This window comes from Apteryx rowi, unplaced genomic scaffold, assembly GCF_003343035.1.
Source record: "Apteryx rowi isolate R43461 unplaced genomic scaffold, aptRow1 scaffold_269, whole genome shotgun sequence".
Classification (NCBI taxonomy): Eukaryota; Metazoa; Chordata; class Aves; order Apterygiformes; family Apterygidae; genus Apteryx; species Apteryx rowi.
This window is the reverse complement of record NW_020449074.1, coordinates 1,619-23,900: the sequence shown is the minus strand read 5'-3', so window position 1 is coordinate 23,900 and position 22,282 is coordinate 1,619.

Sequence of the window (22,282 nt, the reverse complement as noted above, 5' to 3'; positions counted from 1 at the left end):
CAGATGGAGACCAGGTGGAATCGTAAAGGGCACCTAATATAAGCAGAAGTCTGCTGGTTTTGGCAGACCGTGGAAAATGAGAAGGAAGATGTGGGTGTTAGACAGACATCCTGAAATCTCATCAGCAGCCAGCTCTTGTCACTGTCTCTATGTCATAGAAACAGTTGACAGCACATATTGACACCTCCCAATATAAAAATTGTCTTGGCGCCACTGTTGCCCAACAATATAAAATGTTGACACCCTAAATGATGGATCTCGAAGAGAGAGAAAATGAATATTCTGTGAAGGAAAGGGGAGGCAAAATGTACAAAGGAAGGAGAATTTGTGGGCACAATCTCTGACATGCAGAGGAATGGAAAATATGTAGAGCAAAATGAACTTTGGATGGTGGAGAGTGGAGACAGGGCTGTGAAAGTGGCTCTCAGAGCCCTGATGCTGTAGGGAGCAGGAGGATGGACAGTATGTGAGGATCCTGAAGAAAAAAGATGTATGACAAATGGCAGGGATAGAGGTTGCAAGGGAGGGGGCCACACTGGATGTACCTCTAATAATAAGCAGCACCAGGGCCTGCTCGGTGGGCCTGAAACCCGCTGGTACATTTTGCCCACAGCCTTGCTGTTACATRTTCTCTGCCTCCAAATGAGAATGAACTTGTCCAAGATTACTACTGAGAAGGTTTCTGGCCAGGGTTAACACCCAGCCTGTGTCTGGGCATTGTTGGAGTGATGGTGGTTGCCCAGGTACAACACAGAGAGATTATTTTAATGTCGGCTGAGTGCTAGGGCTCATATTTGTGTCCTGGCCCTACTTGGTTTGGTAATTGATGTTCTCAGTATCCATTCCCATTAGCCTTTGGATGTAACCCTGTTTTGGGTGTCAAGGGAGTTTACTTATGTAGATATGAGCCGCTCAGTGCTGGTTGTCCTTGGGGCTACAGAACAATCCTAGGCCTACCTCATTTGCCAATATAACAGCCCACTGATTGCCTAAAGTGGGGCAGGAGGAGAGAAAAGAGGACTGTGGTAAAGAGGAAAGGGGATAGGTAGTCCCCTGGGTCAGAGGAAAATACGGAAAACAGCCTGAGGGACAATAATTCCTTCTTTTCTGGGAGGATGGCAAGGCAGATAGTCCTTGATATAATGAGAGAGGCTGTAGGAAATGTCTCCCCAAAATGGGAATGTAAAGACACAGAAACCTTCGTCCATAGTATCTGAGTGTGATTCTCAGGTACGTCCCTGCTCACTTATGCTTGCACCACAGTATTGTTTTTTGGCTGGAGACTCACCAGGGTTAAGTTTTTCCAGGACCCTTTGAAGAATCCTGAACAAAGCCAAAGCCTGAGCTGCTGCATTTAATAGTGGGAACAATAAGCCTCCTTATGACCTGTTTGTAAACTTCCAAGAGAGAATACCAAACTATTCCTTAGTATGTTTGCATGGCATGCAAAGAAGTCAAAAAGTTAAATATTCAGGACCCTCCTTCACTGTTTTCAATAAAAGCTACCTGTGCAGACCTTGCTGGAGGAATTTTGTATTAAAGAGGATTCTGATGTTTTTAAATGTGTTTGCTTTTTGATTCAAAACAAAACCTCCAGAATCTAAAAAGCATGATTCCATCAGATTGCCCCAGACCTTTGGACCCAAGAAGATCTGCAGTTTTTAAGATAGCTTGGTTTCCAAGGTCTGAGTCGATCTGTCTGTAAGTTGACCCTGAAAGTTTGGACTGTGACATTCCTGGAGAAATTTGGCAGGAAGTCAGACAAGTTTTCATGATAGCATTGCCAGATTTCCAAAGAAACTTTGTCTCAACYGAACAGTCCTTACAAAATGTCTTGATTTTGTTCAAATGACAAATGAAGAACATTTTTATCAGAGTATTTCTGAGCAGCTCTGCTCCTGGGTAGTAAAACCATCTGCATGTCCCTCCTATGTCCATCATTTCACTCCTGCGGCTTCCTGGACAAAAACACCAAAGCACCGCATTCCTACCACTTTGTTCTAATTCTGCCTTGCTTCCCCAAGTCTTTTTCTCTGATCATCTTCTGCATAAATTTTTTTAATCTTTTTATGTGCCCCCAAATCTACTGTCATCTGAATTTTTCAGTAGTCCAGGAAGAACCTGTAGTGAAATCTGCATATCCTTTAAGCAAATTCAAGGACATATGCCTTGTCAGCATACAGAAGAGTCAGCTGTGTAGTTCTAGGTAGCAAATAGGGTTCTTGGTCCTCTGCTTGATGGTTTATTTGCAATTCTCAGTTAGAAGTATGGCTTGAACTATGAATTAGAATGTATTAGAACTAGTATTAATTAGAAGTATGAAGTGAATTACAAGAACATGAGGGATGCCACTATGAGACACACACGACCTCAAGTTTAAAAAAATCTATCCCAGCTATCTCAATAGGGTCTTACTAGAGTTATTTATTATTCCCCTTGCAGTCATGGTTAGTGGTTCCAGTTACAGACAGACATGACATTAGCTGGATATGATATGAGGGAGGTTGTAAAGCTCCAGGTCAGGGGAGTATATAACCTGAGACTGGAGATAATATGTGGGCATGAAAAAATAGGGAGCTCAGGACAGCAGCTGGACACTTTCCTTCTGCAGTAAACCCAAATGAGTCAGATCAGGGATTTACAGCCTCTCACCTGGTTGAACTTTACCTTGTTCTTTCCCTCAAGACAGATTCCCTATTTAAAGAGCAACCTGGGAGATGATTGGGACACTCATAAGGGTCTATCATATGTAAAGGTAAACACATATCTCCTCTTCCTGCCCTAAGTGATCTGGGTACGTAAAATATACTGTGGGAGAATATAAATTGTGTGTGGTCTGACTTTTTCTCAAGCTGCCTTTGAAGTTTCTTGCTTTTTTTTTTTGGACCTGAAGAAGGCCTTAAACATCTGAAAGTTTGTCTGTTTTATATCAGTTGATTAAATAAAAGATACAACCTCTACCTACCAACTTCACCTCTCCTATTGTCACTAATAAATAACATCTGGAGTACTACTTATAAAAAATCAATGCATTTTATCTTTTATCTAGGTCAGTATTAATATGTGTCCACTTAATCTGCCGTAATGCCTYCAGGAGTTGCACTTTAGTTCTTGGTACTCTTGCTTTCCTCTCATGTGCTGAGTTTACTGCTAGATTACAAACCTACAGTACAATTGTAGTTTTTGCCATTCCAGCCAAAGGAGTGATTACTGGATAACACACAATAACTGTGTTTCCGGGAGGTACAATCCAAGTGAGGAACCTGACCAAAAGGAGAAAGTGAATAGCACCCTGACAGCTGCCTAAGCAGCATGTAACTGTTTAAGAGATTACTAGACTAACGAATAACCTGCAACTCAGCTGTTTAGGCTTGATTCAGTAAAGTGAAGTGGAATATTTCAGTTTTAGAACATCAATGTTTTATTTTGAAAAAACATATCCAAATGAAATGATTCAGTATCTCACATTTCCCAGAACTTTCCCACGTGATAGAAATACCAGTACTGTGCCTGAATGAGAATGTCAAAAGGGGGTTGTGATTTGTTCACAATCAAATTTCCAAGTATTTTGACTCGTCTATACTCATAAAACTCACTTTTCTCCCCACTAGTATTCTCTTATGCAGATTAATACTAATAATAGTTGTCCTGTGACAGTCTCTTCCAGGCCATTTCTGCAGCAAAACTAAAGCACTGCAAACATTTCATGTTTACACGAAAGCTTATTGCTGAAGTAAGCATCCTGAAGTTATACAAACTGTAGCTCAAGCAATAAATTCACATCACATCATTTGCAGTGAACAGGGAGTTGACACTGCATTCTCTGTGTGCTCAAAAGTCTGTGTATCAAACACAACACAAGCCATCACACTCCCATTTTGCTTCACTGACTTCAGAAGGCCTTGGAGCAGGCCTTGGAAAAATGTTCTAATTTCATTAGTTGCCTTCTCATTACTTGTAACCCATTTTTATTAGKTTTTTTTTTTAATGCATAAAACCTTGAAGAATGGCTAAGTAGATCAGATCACTAATTCCTGTGAGCTAAGAAAATGTATTATTTTCTCCTGTATTTTCTAATTTGAGCTCCCTGTGGCCTACATAAACTTTTTGTCTGCATTTTTAACACTCAAGAAGGCCAGGAAAAACTGTAGCCAATAAACAAAAAGGCAAACAATAATGCTCATAATAGTTAGGAAGATTAATGTTAGTGCCTGAACGCTCAGTGCCCCAGGTAAAATTAATTTTCCTGAAAACATTAATTATTCACTTTTGTAGGTCCAGTGCAGAATAAGTGCTATGCTAAACCACACTGAAGGTACAAAGGTTGTTGCAGCTCCTTGATATGTTTCTGGGTCTCTCAGCCTTTGGACAGAACCCACATGCCCTGAAGGGTACATCAGCAGAAGCTGTTGCTGCTTCTGAGAGGACCTTTGCAGTCCTTTGGATGCTGGTAATCTCCTGTGCTCACCATGGAATCTTTCTTCCCCAAACGGTGGATTTCTCTCATCTGAAACTGGAYGACTACCATGTACCTGTCTACAACTGAACTACTTGCCTTAGACTCCCATTATAGCCATGGAGAGGAGAAGCGGGCACTTTTAGCATGCTGTTCATCCATCCTACCTTAGGAACAGGTACATCAACGATGATTGCATTGCACAGATCTCCCCTGCTTCCAAAGAGTGCCCATGGTCACTGCCTCAGACACAGATATCTACATTTAGCTGGGTGAATTTTGCCACTCTGTAGAACCAGAAGTGTAGGGAACACAGTGTTGTGAGGTTTGAGCCAGCCAGACACAAGCTGTACAGAGTTGGGCCATGCTGCCAGTTGATAAGCTCTGTCAAGAGGGCAGAGGTCCAACTCTGGGCTGCTGTGACTACGTCAAATAGAGATCCAATCTGGCTAGTCTTCATGGTGCAGCACCATGTGTGAACTTACTGGTTCGGAGACTGCTGGTTTGAACATCTTGCTATGCTCCAGGTTGCCCAGGGTCTATTTTGGCCAGATGAATATATATGCATTTGGGAACACCCTTGCTCTGTGCAAGGACTCTCCTATTTTGCCAGTGCTGTCAGCTTTTGTGATTTATGACAAACTTCCTGGTATTTAGTGTTTTGCTTTTGTTTTACTGAAGATGCCTGTTCCTTAATGCCCTACTGTATAAATAACTGAATTTTCATTTTGAGAGAAAGTGCAGTAATCTGACATGGGGAAAAATGTGAAAAGTCACTTCCACAGACTGGTAGTCAAGTAGAAAACCCCTGATATTATTTCAAATAATAAATAATAACATATTTTCAGGGGGAGCTAGATCACGATACTGTTGGTCCCTTAGCAATCATGTTTTTAACTCTGTGAAATGTTGCTCTCTTGATCTTTTTTTCCCTCTAGTAACTGCAGAACAAATTTAAAAAAGCCACTAGTGTCGCTCTGCAGCTGACCACAAATCCTGGTAGCATTCCCTTCCAAGACCGTATTCAGCCATTCTTTTCCCTGCGATTCCCCTTGCACAGAGCCAAGGGTGTGTGGCTTCCCGGGGAGGGACCTGGGTGAGCTGCACTGTCCTGCACTGCTCTTCTCCATGATGTTTCTCCCTACTCAGTCCCTTCTTCTCTGCCTTACTCTGATGGTCCCTAGGGAGGTTTCTGACAGTTGCAGGAGATTTGATGCCCAGCAATATGCAAGGGCAGAATGAAAACAAAAAGACCATCCCCTTTCTGAAGCTTTTGTCACTTAAGCAATGGTAAGCATCCAACCCTCCTGGCTAATCTCAAAAGGAAAGCATGGGAGCTGGAATCAGGGTCGGGGGGTGCTGCTTTTGCCAGTGGTAAGTACTGAATGCCTGATCAGGTACCAGGACATACAGTAATTACTTTCTGCAAGTCATAATATCTTACATGAGTCTTTACTAGATTCACTGATTTTACTTTTAACCCCTTCAGTCTAGATAAATAGAGGAGATGACTGTTTAGCAGCTGTTCTGTTCAATCTGTATTCAAATTTTGATTGTAACTATCCAAGTTTGCCTTGTCAAGATGCATCTGAGCACTGAAGGAGCTGCTGCCAATCTTCTCCTGGCAGCCTAACTCACCCTAACTATGCCAGCAATTTATTCACTTGTATATACATACAAGTAAATACTATGGTACCTATTAAGTTCAGTCTTCTATCATGGTAGATTCTGACCAAAGCGAGTATTAGTTGTTAAAAGATCTTTTAGGCTTTGCTTTTCTTTTCCTTCAATAGCAGTACTCTCATTTTCTTTCTCTCTTTCTCTCTCTCTTTCTCTCTCTTTCTCGCTCTTTCTCTCTTTCTCTTTCTTTCTCTTCCCTCCTTCCTTCCTTCCACCCTCCCTCCCTCCCTCTGTCCTTTCTTTTCTCCCTCTCTCCCCCCTTTACTCCTTTCTTATTGTTAGGGTGGTCCAGAGAACAGTTTTGACCTGGACCCACTAACTGTCTACTAAAAAATTCCTGGCACAGTGAGGAGTTACCATGGTCCAGGAACCATAGCTGAAGGGAACCATTGGACATGGGCTGCTTTGACTTTGCATGAGAAATAGCCCTGGATATGTTTAATTTTTTGGCATAGATGTAGCCAGTACGTCTGCACATCACTAGAACTGTTCAGACATCTATCTTTTTAGCTATATTTATGGGATTCTTTTTCTTGAGAGGCACTGCACATGAGTCTAGACAAAGAATTGAATATGAATCCCTTTTGGTCATGCTTTTGGTTTGCTTTCCTGACTGCTTGTGTATTAAATAACTGAAGGGAGAGAAGAAGGGGCATAGAAGGACTGAAGAAAAATATTGGATGCTATTACCAAAAAGCAAGCAGACACTGTGGCTGTTTCTAGCCTGACCCATGAGCACACTGAGTGCAAAGTCCAGAGTTTCTGAAGAACCAGCCAGGGTTCACTGTGTCTTCTCCTTGACCTGGGTGCACACGCTACATGACAACAAAGATGCATACCCCAGTCTCAGCCTGATACGCAATTTGAATGTAGGTGGCTGGTGCACCCAGGCTAGACTTCTAAGGTCTTTCGGTGCACTCATTTGTAGCTCCTGGGATACAGAAACTGGCCTGTCTAATGTCTATTTTTCATATACACTTGTAGGTTCCATGTATTTTGTGCCAGACTATTTCCTACAGGATACTTAACTGCCCCACACTTTGTGAGGTTATAAGCTTTTTCTCAGAAGTGATTTATGTTGCTGTAGCACCCAAGAAACCATGTCAAGATAAGGGGCTTCAGTAAGCATTGTGCAAACCCCCTACCTGAAAGCATGTACCATTTAAGTAATCAGCCATCAATCAGATATCAATCATTTAAGTAACCAACAAAAGCATGAGGGTGGATTCAGTGGAGAGCAGAAGGAATTGCCCCCGAATCCCTCAGCTATTTCATGTTTTGTTCATGTTCCTGCTCATATGAGGAGTAGCAGTAACTTGGTGGCACCCAGTTTCCCCTTTACCTGGCTTGTGCCTATGACCAGCTCTTGGAGTGAGCCCTGTGCCATTTGCCTAAGACAATATGCATTGTTATAGGAGAAGTATGTGTATATTTGACACAAATAAGCTTGTGATGTGCACTGGTGAGTTTAATTTAGCTCATAAAGCATAAATCTATCTGATTTAAACAATCAGCCTGGCAATTCATAATTTCACACGGGTATTGTTTCTCTTCCTTGTGCCATGCCCCAAATTTAAAGAACTGTAAAACTGATGGAAAGGACCAAGGCTTCACTGCATGTGATGCCTGTTGAAAGGTTAATTTGAAAGGGACAAAAACCCCTACATTTATTAGAAAGAGTGCCATGCCCTCTGGTTTGATCCCCTAATTAAAGTTTGCTCTAATGACATTGTTCTGTATATTTTGTGACTGGATCTGATGTTGAGAGTTTTGGGATAGGGTGGAGTTTCTGATGAATAGGGCAAGACTGATATTATCTCCTTGCATCTGCAATTTAAATAAATCTCARCTGAATTAATTACTTGTGGTAGAAATACACTGTTTCTAAGTCATAACTGGATTCATCAAGGCTGATCCTCTTCTYGGCTGCAAACTTTCTCCAGTAAGTGATGTCTCTATCCAAAAAATTTATTGGCAAAACTYCTAATTTGTGTGAATGCAAATGAGAAAAACAGGCCTTTTCTTTAATATTTCTTTTAACTTCCCATCTTCAGAAACTTTGAAACTTTTCTTCACACACTTGAGTATTGTCTCATCTGTTACATGGACTCCTACAAGGGGCTTGAAGCGTTCCCACTTGAGCCCTTCTACCTGATGGTTTAGCAGAGATAGAAAAATAGAGAGTAATGAATCAAATGTCCCATTAGTTACTAGGAGAGGTCAGCAGCTTCAATAAACAGTTTAATCTCCTTGTTAAAAGAGATAGTGGTGCTGTTGTAGTATGAATAATTGATTGGTGCTTTAGTGCACATCAGAGAACTGTAACTGGAAGAACATTAATTGGAAAAGAATTGGGTTATGTAAGTTATGAACCAATTGGAGGCAAAAATAACTCTGCAAGGACAAAAGGTCTATAGCTTTTTACTGGAGTAACTATGTCCCAACAAATAATTTCAGTTATTTCAGATAGGTACTGAATTTTCTTATGTGTCTGTATGGTCTTGCAGTAATGGCCCTTCATGCTAACCTACTGGGCTTGCTACTGCCCTCCGGAGAAAGGTTCCTCTTTCCACTGCATCTCCRCTGGCTGGAAAGGTGACCAGCCTCAGACCACTCCCAACCATTCCTCACCAGCAAAGTTACATCACCTGCCTATCCAACACCTCAGCAGCTTGCGACAGTGCTTGCTAGCCTGACTCAGTCAGCAAGATCCAGGTTAGCTGAACGGCTTGGGTCCTGTTGACTGAAATGGCCAGCGTGTGAGCAGGAACTGGTGATTATCAGGAAAGGGGTAGGGATGAACATCTGAGGATGGGCTGAAGATGGTGACTTCAGCCCGGGCAGTGGTGAGGAGCAACGAGCTGGATGTTTTCTTCCCAAAGTGCAATTTAAATCGCATTTTAAACTGTGGTGAGGAGGAAATAGGTAGGCACCCCTTTACAAACCCTCTGTTCTGCTGACTTTCTCCTCTCCTCCCAGCTTCTCTGTGTACCTCAACACACACCAACAATTATTAATGTTACAAATTTCTCTTCTGAGGCTCCAGTACTTCGGAACAGCCCTCCCCTGTCTCTCTGCCTCATTGACTTACACTTGCTCATCAGACATCCGCTGAGAACAAGTATCTGTTCTCCCTTGTCTGAAACACGTAATTGTTTCCTTCCTCTCAACTATTATTTATCTCCATAACTTTATTAATTAAAGGTTTGGCCTTTTGAGATACAATTCTTCTTAGGACGCCACATAACAGGAAGCTGCTTTGTAGTAGGTTTGCAGTTGGAAAAAGCGGATGGTAAAAAGCTTTGATCTACGTTCCTGCAGAATTCCAGCTGTGTTTCTGTGGAACAAGCACACACATTTCCACACTGTAGAAACTGACAAAGAAGTGAATATAAAACAGATTTAATTTTAGATATAAATTTTTTGTATATGCAATTTTTTTTCATACACCACTTCCTGTTGAGCTTTGTGAGAGTTTGTGCAACAGGCAGAAAAGGAATTAAACAACAGCTTACATCAGGCTGTGTTTTCTACCATTCTTGATCCAAATGGCAAATGGACAACCAGTTTATGACCCTTCTGGATTGCAGCAGTGACTAGGAGCAGCAAACAAGATGAAGAACCAATTTGCACTGGGTGCTCTTTGTGTGCATAGACAAGTCGAAATGATTTGTACTCCCACAGCTCATAGGAAAGCTTAAAGGCAGAAGCTCATGACATTTTGGTTGGGCCAGGAGGAACTGAATTGATCTAATTCCTTCATTTATTTAATGAGAGCTACCTGTACTTCCCATTGTGTTTAACTCACAATTTAACTGATCTATCCGCATTGTTGGTGCATGCTCTGGCCATCTCAGGGTATCAGGGCAGGCCTAAAATTTCTCTCTCAGCATCCTCTGAAGGCATTACATATCCATGTCTGCATAAGCTTGTATCTATACAGTCTGGATGTGAGGTAGGTTCTGAACTTGATTGTGGGCAGCTGTCCACACCCAAAATGGACACAGTGTGCGGGTTTCCCCTCACCAGATGTAGACACCTACATTTACGACTGAGAACAATTTGCTTAATATTTAGGCTTTTTTAGAGCAATATTGATGTCATTCAAAGTACAATAGGCCAGATAACCATGCTCTAAATGTTCTTCTTTTATTATTACTTCTTTCATTGGACTATAAGAAGAGCTCATGTTGACTAATTCCAAACAGCACATTCACCGTAGACCTCTAGCTCTAGGTATCCTACCCACACCACTTTTTGTGAAAAAAAGTGCACAGTCTGCCCTTACTTTTCAGAGGAAATATCATTACAGGGAATGGGGAGAAATACAAGGAGGAGGAGGGAATATCTGTTCTAATGAATTATTAAAATGAAAACTGAGAATCTTCTCAGAGACTCACAGACTGGATGTACTGAAGTAAGGATGAGGGCAGTTATATCCTCACTGTAAAAGCTTTGTTTGTGTAGCATGGCAAATGCAGTCTGCCTGAATCCCATGTGGGTGCATTCTGGACTGTGAATACTGAGTCCCAGCTTTTATTTCTGAAGGACAATGAGAAAGAGAAGATGTAAAAACATGTCATAAAAAGAGGCTAGAAGTCCATGTAGCCTGATTGATATTTTTAATACAGGGCACAGATGCGATTGTAGAACTCCTGAATAATTATATGTTTTTATCTAACTAGTAACAAAAACTTCATGCTGGGGTGAAAAATAGGATGGACCATCTCATCAGGAAAGATGTGGATGAATTTAACACATGCAATTAAATTCAGATCTGCAATCCATTGAGCTCAGTGAAGGAAAACTCAAAAGATTTTAGTAGGCCACTAGTCTTTTCACCCTCTGCTTTATTACGTTACCCTCTACTTAATTATGTCCTGGTAGTATAATATTTAGAAACTTCCATGTCCAGATGAGTCTGCCCTTACTAGATTCTGCTTTTTTTATCTTTTATCCTTTATCTTCTGAATCAGGGCATAAAAACTGCAGTCACGGATTCTCCTGGAGGATTTGACAGACTGCTGCAGAAGAGCATTTGATTTTGTCTTTATTGCACCACACATGAATGCCTCCATCTTGTTAATGTAGAAAATGTGTTATCTGAGGGAGAAGATCTTGAAAGTTTGGAACCCGGTATGTTTTAGAGCCTCTGTTTTTTCATTTTATCTATCAGATGGCATGGGAAATTAAATGTTGCATCCTGATAAAATAGCAGCTTTTTCAAATGTGTCTGGCAAGAAAACAGTGTATTTCTGTCCATGCACTAGCCTCAGCCCCACAAGGAGACCAACAAGCTTCTAAACTGTAATAAAGGAAATGACAAGCTGGTTCAATTGTTGATGGGCTCTTTTCCTTGTGTTGAGAGCCTTTATTTGTTTGCTTTTGCAGGGAGAGTCTTCCCTGAAAAAGCTTTTGCTTCCAGAAGCCTACTTCACTCACAGAAATGTTAGCTGTGGAAAGGGGTCCTAGGAGCATCTGTATTGCTTCCTGCCAGTCCTGCAAAACCGCTGTTTTCTGAGACATTGTGTTCCTCTCCTCACAGCCCTATTCTCTTTACAGATTGCCTCACAGTTGAACATACTGCAATTGTTAATCAATGTTTTCCTAATACTCATGCCAACACTTCATTATATTACAAACTTTTGATTCTGATACCTTACAGCATCCCAAAATGAACCTCTAATTCCACATAATTAATGCATAGTCTCCCTTGATCTCTCTCTTCACTCCCTTGCATTAGGTGGCCACTTAATCCAGGAGATCCTTACAAGGCCAATCAATTGAAAAAGTAGGATGTGTCACTGCAGGAGACACCTGCTTTCCTCTGGGGTCTGAATGTGTTGTCCATGCAGCACGCTCAGTCCCTACCCCTCTGAGACCAGGAGGCAAAGTCATTAGTGAAGGATGAGATGATGCAAACCTGTATAATGTGCTTGTTGGGAATGACCTGGACCATYGTGCAGGAAGCATGAACCTCAGGGCAGTGAATCCCACAAATGTGGTGTGATGTGAACACAAATATTCAAGGCAGATATGCAGTTTAATGCAGTCCTTGCACACCTACTGTGGCAGACTGCGCACAACAGCCTATCTCTAGTCTAGGGATGCCTTTATCTGTGTCAATGTCATTATAAGTTATTCTCCCAGTCAGAGATATCTTTTCCCTGAGGGCTCTACGCTGAGGGACTGAAAAGAAAGTCATTACTTTGTTCTTTATTCTCTCTTTTCCGCTCTAAGTGTTAGAGTGCTATTTAACAGCCACCTGTGTTACCTCTTGGCTGGACAACAGCAGCAAACTGTGTCTAAGCCCCCGTAGCCCCTAAGAAACCCTATCTAGTTCAGAATCGTACAGCAGCAACAAGCATAACCCCAGGTTTAACAGACCTGCTTTCAACTTGCCGCTCTGTCCCGCAGGGACTGGCATGTCAGATTCGAACATCTTGCTCTTTTTATTGAGATAATTAGGGCATGCCTGCCATGTGCACGTAAAGAAACTTGAACCAGCTCTGCAGCTAACTCTGGAGATGGAAACACAACGTGTCGACTTTATGCTTATATCTYCAACAGCTTTGGCATCCCTGCACCTTGTTCCAGAGCATGGTGTAAATCTGCTTTTATTGAGACAGAAGGGAAGATATTTTAAAGAGAGCAAAGGAATCTTAAGAGAGGTTTTCAACTCTGCTTCTCCAGCCCAGGGGACTGTATCCCCACCAGAGTCTCTGAGGGATCGGTATAACAGTGTGGACATACTAAAGACACATTATACATATTAGCTCTGTCTGGCTTCAGGGAAAGATGCACGTTCTGTATGTTCATTTTCAATTCCATGGTGTCTCATGATATATAGAGGAGCAACGAAACTCCAGTGAGAAGGATGGGTTTTATGGAAAACAAGTAAAAAGTCTCCTTAGGTGAACAGATATTTACATCCTGAGACACTTGCGTAGGCAAGGGTATAGCTAGAAAGGGAATACATATTGACTACCTTAGTACCACCTTTTTGCATTATGAAGTGTTGAATTCTGTTTTCCAGCTTATCCATTTAGAATCAATGATGTCACATGGATATAATTTGGAGCAGAATTTTGACAAATCCTATTCTTTACAGGATATAGTCATATGTACTTTAAAAGGCATTAGATCCCATTTTGTTTGTATAAGCATATAAAAGCAACTTTTATTGTTAGCTTTTTCTCAGATAAAATCCAGTTTCATTTGATATGGATCTAATTTATGGCTATAAATTTAGATGAATTCTGTCCTCCAAAGCACTTGCTAAGATTTTAATTTAGATGAATCTGATGAAACAGATGAATCTGTTTTCAACAAATGATAATTACCAGTTTGTGTGGAAGATGATGCTTCATTTTATCAATAGGCAAGGAGAGAAGGTCCAACACTTGGAAATATTTATACCAGATATAAAAAAACACCTGAAAATGTATTTTAGAATATGACACTGCACTAAAAACAGGACAATCTCTAAGTATTTAAACCAGACCATCTCGAATTTCTATTATTCCATTAGATTCTATATAGTTTCTATTAGATGAATCCCATCATCTTTACACAAACTGTCATTTTCAAAAAGCACATACACATAGCTTCAGAAGCTAAAGAATCTTGGTGAATCCAGTTGAACATTAAAGTTCCTTTTATTACATGAAATGAAAGTCCTTGCTTTTCTGTCCCTTAATAGGGAAGTGAAGTGGTTGGGGGCATTGACGCATGTGAAGTTTTTACCCATTTATAATGGTTGTCCTTATTTATTGTGATGCTAACTTTTTTAATTTTGGAAGAGCTATAATCTTTTATGATACTATTGACTATTATTTTTTAAAACTTGGCCATATAAATCCTGGTGAAGTTTTTATATACACCTATTTAGAAGTTTTTAATGACATATAAAGCCTCAGTGGTGAAAGAAGCATTCAATACATTTAACTTTACTGAAGCACAAGGATGCAATCATTAATCCACTCTCTTGAGCTGCCTTCTGCAGCAGTTTTTTGAAAGAGGGGGAATAAAGTTATTTCTTTAACAAGATAATATTGACAGCCAGGATGAATCACAGTTATAGTCATATGTGATGCCTCCAGCATCCCTCCTCTTCCTCCCATGCTATTATCTTTTAACTTACCTTGAATCACAGGCAGTTTGCCATGGAGTCATCTGCTTTAGAGATTTAAATTATTCATATCAATTGAAAAATATTCCCAACCTGCATTATGAAAATGGCAACACTACAACTCCAGTTGTATATACAACTATTCTTTCCCAGAGACAGAGATTTTTATGGATGTCTGGCCATTCTGTGCTGAGCTTTGATTTTACTGTAATGATTGTCCGGTAACAGGTTAAACACTCCAATTTTTCTGTCATTACCTTTTTAAGCTTATCAATTACTGGATAACTATTTTTATTACTGAGGCAGTAAAATAACTTATATTCTGAAAGGGACTGAAAACTGGAAAAAGAATCCAAAAAGCATTTTATTGAATTAAAAAGTGGAATTTTTTAATGAGTGGATTTGCTTGAAATTTTAATTAATTTTTAATTAGTGAAAGCAATGACTCCCTTGATCACCGCCTTTGCCATGCCCAGAGCCAAACACATGCTCTCAGACTGCATGATTTCCATTACATACTGAAGACAAGAGAATAAATTTGAATTAGCCACAAAATGAGTGTCGTGTCTTTATTCACTGTGAGCCAGATTCTGATCCTTTACTTCTGCAGGATACTACATCATCTTCCTTGCAACACCACTGAATTCTCATTGTGGCACAGTTTTATTTGTCACAAGAGTGTGGTCCAGTAGAGCCACTTTGTAAGCATACCTAGAAGATGTAAAAAAATAAGAAATCTAACGTTTTCTCTCAAAGTTTTTTTCAAATGCACCTACGCCATATGGAATCCTAAGTCCCATTGGCCCTTGGTGGAACTTGTTTTTTCAGCTCCTGGAGGCTCTTCCCCTCTGCAAATCCTTGCAGCAGATTTTCAGAAGTGTAAGAGTACTTCAGTAATTAACAGGTCCAACTTAAATCATCTTGGCAGGAAAAAATGAATTTTACCCCACCAATAAATTCAAAATATATTTTTTTCTTTCTTCTGTAGATGAAGCAAAGTGGATTTCAGGAGTGAGGGAGGAGGATGAGTGAAGTCTGTCTGGCATGGAGGAGATATGATGAAAAAGAGGGACTGGGAGAGGCCATGGAAGGGGCTGGGACAAAGGTTTATCTCTTGTTCTTCCCCCATGGTTCTCATGTCATCTTCCTCTTGGGATTTCTTCCTCTCCTCCCAACCTTCTGTGGTACAAGATCCAAGATTACCTTCCAGGTAACAATCTCTCCTTGCTCTGCTATGAGTAAATCCCTTTTACATATAACATAACTGAATTTTTCTTCTTTCTTTTTGAGAGCCACTGGCAAGCCAGCTTTCTTCAGCTTTCTTTATCTCCTGGGATGAATAAGAAACTGAAAAGGTAGAGGGGAAAAGCAGATGCCTATGGTAGGGTGTGAATTGCTCCGAATAGAAGGATGGGAGAGAGGCTTGATCCCCTCATGGCTGCTGGTCTGGGGGCGGGTAAGAAGCAGAAGGGTTGTGGCAGGAGRACTGCACTGGAAAAATTTTCCCCTGGCTTTGGCAGGAGGTCTATGGACACCATGACATGGTCTGATGTTCCTGCCGCTGCAAATCTGCCCCCAGAACTCCTAAAAATATACCCTACTTTTCAAAACCACTGAGTGCCCAGAAGTCCATGGGACTGACTAAATCCTTGGCATTTTTTGGTAATTACACTGTTTATTTGCTTTGATAATCTTTCTTTTATGGTACTGTTGAAATCCTTATATTCCATCCAACAAAAAATACGTTGCTTAAAAAAAAGGAGAATGCTTTTTGGTTTCTGAYGATGGCTAAACTTGTACCTCAGGAATCACTAGGCAAGACTTCTTGTGTTAAAATATTCATAGTCTGACCAAATGGGCAATTTTTCTCGGGTGTTCTCTTCCAGCACAGATCATCGTGAGCTATAATTAATAAGTAAATAGCACTTTCTTCCTATTCCTCCTGGGCCTTCTGGTAAAAGGAACACAGCAGAAGGTATTTTTCTAATCTAAAACTTATGTCRCCACATTAACTATGCTTAAGCATTGAAATATTGATTGAAGAGAGTTTTGAGTTAAGGAGAAAGAAGTATATAATGGTATGTTAAAGGAAAGACAACTTAATGAGCACACTTCAAGTGTGACTTTCTGCTGTGAAAGCATTATGAACTATCTAAATAATGAGACTGGAGTAAGAATTACAAGTTTATATTCTCAATTTCTTCCCATATCCCAAGGCAATACAGATGTCATATCTTCACTGTTTCCCTGCTCCTTAAAATTATGCCAACATTAAAAGGCAAATGTCTACTTAATATATATACAAAGAAAGACATTGACTGGTAACATCACATCTGAAATGCCTTCTCGTTAGAGCAATTGCATTAGGCACATAATGCCTTGCAAACCTATCTAGGCCAGGAGCCTAATCAAATTAACACTACTTCAGTGCTAATGAGGACTGGTAGTCATTCACCTTAATTAGCCCTTCTGAATAAATATATTTTTAGCCCCATGCCATTTAGGTTGATCAGATCTATGGTGTCTTCCAAATTCTATATGACCTTAGCAATGAAGTTACAAAAGCAGAATGAATGTTGACAGGGAAGGAAGTTTCGATGCTTCCCCTCACCTTGCTAGCAAAAAACAGGTCATGTCCCTGGTGAATACCTTTCCAATATGAAGTGTAGATGTCACAGTAATATGTTACTTTTTATTTTTGAAATTTTGAATGTGACTTGCAGATTGGGGTCTGCATGGCCCCAGTGTGGCTTTTCCTAGGGCTGCCGGGAGCTGCAGAGCTGCAGCTGTATGACGTACAACATCAACAAGAGAGACAGCCTGGTGGTGTATACAGGGACTGGTCTAACCGACTAGACGCTTACGGGTTTTGAATTTACCTTAGGGAAGGGGAAGTTTGCTCTATGTTAGAATGTTGTTAATGTACAACTCTTATAAAAATAAATGTCACGCATATGTGCGTAGACATCGCCTTCTACCTTATAGGTGGCCTGCTGCTAAAAATAAATGAGTAAAATGTCCCCAGACTATGGTCTTGTGAAGAATGTTTGAAAATGCATCATATATTAATCTTAAAGCCAGTTTGCATTTGTCTGATGATATCAATTATGTTTGGATTTTTTCCTAGCTTTTTAACTGACAAGACAGACTCTTAGATCCTTTAAAATAATRGAACTTATGGGCAGGTTGTTCACAATCAGTTATAGGTACATTTCAGTTTATTTAACACATGTGAATTCCACACTAGGTGCAGAATTCAATCCACGCAATTAAGATGAAATGAGGTGTTCAGTGCTTGCTCAGATTTGAATGCAAATAAATCCCTTTAGCATTACGAAGATCTAGAGAGGCATTACAGGGAGAAGATTGTCTCGGAACAGTCTGGGAAGGGTTTGTTTCACTTCCATATTTTTTCCTTGATTAGCTCACAATTGCTGAGACATGAACAAGGAGACAGGATCTTCACATTTACATCTTCCAGAGGGAAACCCTTTCCAGCTGCCATCATTTAAAGCAAATGTTCTGCTTACTGCAGATTTTTTTTTAGATGAGGATTTTGCATTATTAACAATTAATGTCACCAATGGGTAATCTTTTGGCTCTTTTTATTGGGAATCGTCATTATTCTAGCAAAAAAGATCTTTCAATTTTTGTAACTCAAATACTGATTCTATATATTCTTTAATCACTGTCCTCTATGTATCCTTTTGTTGGTTATTCTTAAGATCAAATATATGGTAAAGATTTGCTGAGGTAAAATAAAAATATGATTATTTAATCATTTGAATTAGAAAAAGAAAGAAACCTTATTTATAAATTTGCTTTAACAATAAAACAAATTATGGTTTTTCCTTTACAAGAAAAAAATCTCCTCATGGCAGTCTTTGACTGCAACTGCAAGATATATGGATTTAGATTGCAGGTTGCATGAGTTTAGATACTGAAAGTGTACCTGTAAGAAAAAAAAATAGCTGAGGAATGGGATAGAGTTGGTAGAAGCACTGTTATTTTAGTGCAGAATCTTGGAGTTTTTGACAACAACGTCTTTGTTGTGTTAGATTGGCTTGAGAATTAACGTGATAAAGAAATTAGCACTTTGTGACATTATCACTGGGTCATGATAATTGTTCAGGCAATCCTTGCTCTGATGTTGGCTCATTCTTGCTCCTTGAGCATGTCACTGAAGCTGACATTTCAGGATTATTCTAACTCTTTAGACACCCCCATGTCTAAAGTTAGCAGATGCCTATTTATCAGAGCTACTCATACATTGCCCTGAAAAGTCACTGTAAATGATGTTTGGCATCTCTGAAAACTGGGATCTTTGCCATCATTTTAATATCTGCCCCATAGCTTTGGTTTTCCACACATTTGGTTGCCACGCTGAAAACCATCCAGCGCTACGTCACACAACTGGGAAGGTTGTACTGAAAATTCTCCTGTCACACTATATTTTTCCTGAGGATCTTCTTGCTGAGTTGCCCTCAGCTATGTGTGAATACAAAAAGGCAGCAGGTTCTAGGTAAAATGCACATCCTTATCCATATGCATATTTCTATTTCTTTATTAACACAATGTTTGCTTTCTTTATGCTTACAGTGCTATGGTTGTGAACAGGAAGCTTTCTACAGCTTTTAGCTCCTGTTAGAAGCACAGAGCAGAAAATCTGCCAGTGTTCAGGAAAAGTAAAGCTAGGATTGTTAGTTATAGTTTAAGGATACAATTTACACAAATTTTGCAAGAAGAAATATCTTTTCTCAGACTTTCTTATTGACAACTGGAAAAAGTGCACAAGCTTTTGGATTCACTGGATCTTTAATTCTGAAACAGAACAAGCACACTTCAAGCTAAGCAGAGTCTGGAAACAAATGCTATGAATTTAACTTAATTATGTTAATTGATTAGACAATTTTAAAGAAAAGGATGGTTGGCGTCTGAGCAGAGCAGATTACTTAATCAGAATAGAAGTAATAAGGTTGGTAACTCCTGTGGTTTGTAGAGACACAAAGACAGCACTGGTCTGTAGATAAAAAGAAAGTAAAGACATGGGTGGCCAGATTTGTGAAGTTTTATGGGTCTTACAATGAAGGAAAGTAAGGAGTTCAATGAAGCTATGGGATATTTACAGAGAATTCCTCCTGAGAGGGACAAGATGTGAGAAATCCCCAAGGCATTTTGTTTTAAAATATGTAACACAATTTTGTTTCACTGCCCATCAGAGAACAGTCATGTAAGTTATGGAGATATTAGCCACTTTGCCAATATYTGAAAAGAATATCATTACAAGCTCCAGGGAGTCTAAGTGACAGATACTTAGATTTACRTATTTATGTGAATACAAAAAGTATAGAAACAGCAACATGATTTCAAAGTCTTACAGAAGAACAAGTGCTAACAGCAAAAGGACACCAACAGATATAGAAAGAGCACCAATAAATGCATTGTCTTATAATGTTTAAATTCTTCTTTGCACTCTGCATGCTGCTCAATATGTTTTTACACTATTAGCAATAATCTCTGTGTGTGGTAAATGTTTCAGTGCTCCATTAAGGCTACAGGGGTTGGTGAAGCCTGGGTTTCATCAGAGTGGCAGTGATATGTGGGATGAAGAAGAATGTAGTAATTATTTATAACCTCACTTTAGCATCAAATTACCCTATCTTATCATGTCTTCAGTGCAGAGAGCACTTGTCTTTGGTTGCCAGCACAGCACCTATAGGACTGCAGTAAGTCCCTGTGCTGCAGTGATGTGTTGCTCCTGGATGCTCATGTTCTAGCCAGGAAGAAAAAGCCTGTAAGAACATAAATTCCTAAATTTCCTTCTCCTTGAATCGTTCAGGTATTGACCTTCTTAAAGTAAAGAAACAGCAAACATTTGAAAGAATGAGGTCATTTCTGTTAAAATGCTTGCAGATAGACTGCTCAAATTTTCCAGAAAGACTGGCTTATCCATGGACTTCTGAAACATTTTGCAGATTTTCCTCATGGCCCAACCAGCTCCTTGATCTTTTCGTATAACAAGGTGTAAGAGTGCGGCAGGGGCAACGCCTGGACTCCCAGAAGGGACAGACACACAAACACAAGGCACACTAAGGTCGATACCGAGCGTTTATTACCTCTGCGTCTGAGCGGGGGTTCTCCAGCGTTTTCCCGATCAAGAATCCAGGCAATAATGGAGCAGGAGGGTCCCTGGCACCACTGAGCATCGGACCATGGTGAGGAATGCCGGGGGGGCACTCTAGGAGGGTTTTATGTACTGTACACATGCGCAGTAAGCACACTGAGCTCGTCGCTAATCTCGAGTCAAAGCCCAGGTGTAGCACCACACTGGCATAGGCCCAGCTGCATGGCTATGGGTCAACATGCCCTGCTGATGCTCCTTTCCCCACGGATTGGTCTGGCTAGCTTCCATYGCCTGTCTCCTCGACATTCTTCCGCATTTTCCCATACACTCCACCCCTGCAATGGAAGGCTAGTTACAGGCCGTCCCAGTCTTCAGAAGGGTGTGGGGTATGAGGGCAAGGGAGTTTWCAAAGTAATGAAATGAAAACATAACATAATACAAAGCAAAAAATAAACAAGAACTCTCCCTGTACGAGGTGGCCCAGCCATCCCGTTCGGGAGCCAAACCAATCAGTCATCTAGGCATCTCCATTCTGCCACCTACGTTGGATAATGTCTTTTAAGTGGCTGATATCATTCTCAACAGAGGCTGATTCATCAGTGATGTTAAAGCAGCACATCCCGGCAAAGTCAGGACATTCGTGGTTATATCGCAGTAGGAGATAGTTGATCACTAGATGGTTTTGCAGTGTTCCTTGCGTACTGCTCCCAACTCTTTATTTAAAGAGGCAATGGCTCTAGATGTCCAATTTAAGCCTTGAGCTAAAGCACAGGCAACATGCTTTAACTGTTTACAGTCATGCGTCACCACCCCCGGGATCCCAGCTAGGCTTAACAATAGGCCTAAGGCTTTTGCATGAGCAAATAAATTTAAATGGGGGTTACAAGTGGCATCTAGGATATGCCACGAGGTCCTTTGCTGCTCTGTCATAAAGGTAAAGATGCTTAAAGTAATACGACCTACAGTGCATGGGCCAGCTGTCGTGTTGGCCTGCATATATGTATATGCTGTAGCGCCACACAGAAGGAACCATCCTAATGGTAGTATAAGGTGAAGAGATGCATAGGTAATATTCATAGTGTCATTACAAATTAACAGTGTATTGGTTACATTCCGCAAAATAGGGGTAGCATTTACAAAACAAAAGCAAATATCTGCTTTAGATATGTTAGCTGTACAAAAAGAGTAAGTCCAAGGTGTCGTCTGTTGGGAAACAATACCCAAATYGCATAAATTCGTGGAAGTAACAGGAATATCAATTTTTTTTTTTTTTTTTTAGAAAAGCTGGTGCACCTATATAACACATAGTTAAGACATCATCCACTGATCATACTCCTGCAATAGAGAAAGCAGAGAGGTTAGCTGATCTTTGTGTGAGCCAGATTCATGTATTTACATGGGAAGCTGGATGGTCTTGCAGATCAATGGCATYTGTCGTGGTCAGCAAGCAGCACATCCCAACAGCAGCTTACAGATGCTGGCGTGATAACCTGTTGATGGGAAGATAGAAAGGCATGGTATCTCCATCAGGAAGAACTAGAGCAGTGGCTCCTGGACCGTCTGCTAGAACAGTGCCAGGCCGCTTTTCCTTTTGAGGAGTTCGTATCCACACACTGGCTAAAGAGTGTGTTGAGGGCGTTTGCTGAACTTGAGGCACCCCAGCACTGTGGATCAGAAATCCTCGTGGTATTGGTGCTCCCTGTGAGACATTCACTGGTGTGGATATGGATACCTGGAAAGATAAATCTTGAGAAGAGGTCAATAAGAGTGGGGCTATTTGAACAGGTATCTGTTGCCGCGCTCTGGCTCGGTCCCATGGCGCCACCAGGGGAGCACTGCAGCTTCCTGCTGCAGGGCCACAAAGCACAGACCTCAATGTGAGAGATGCTAA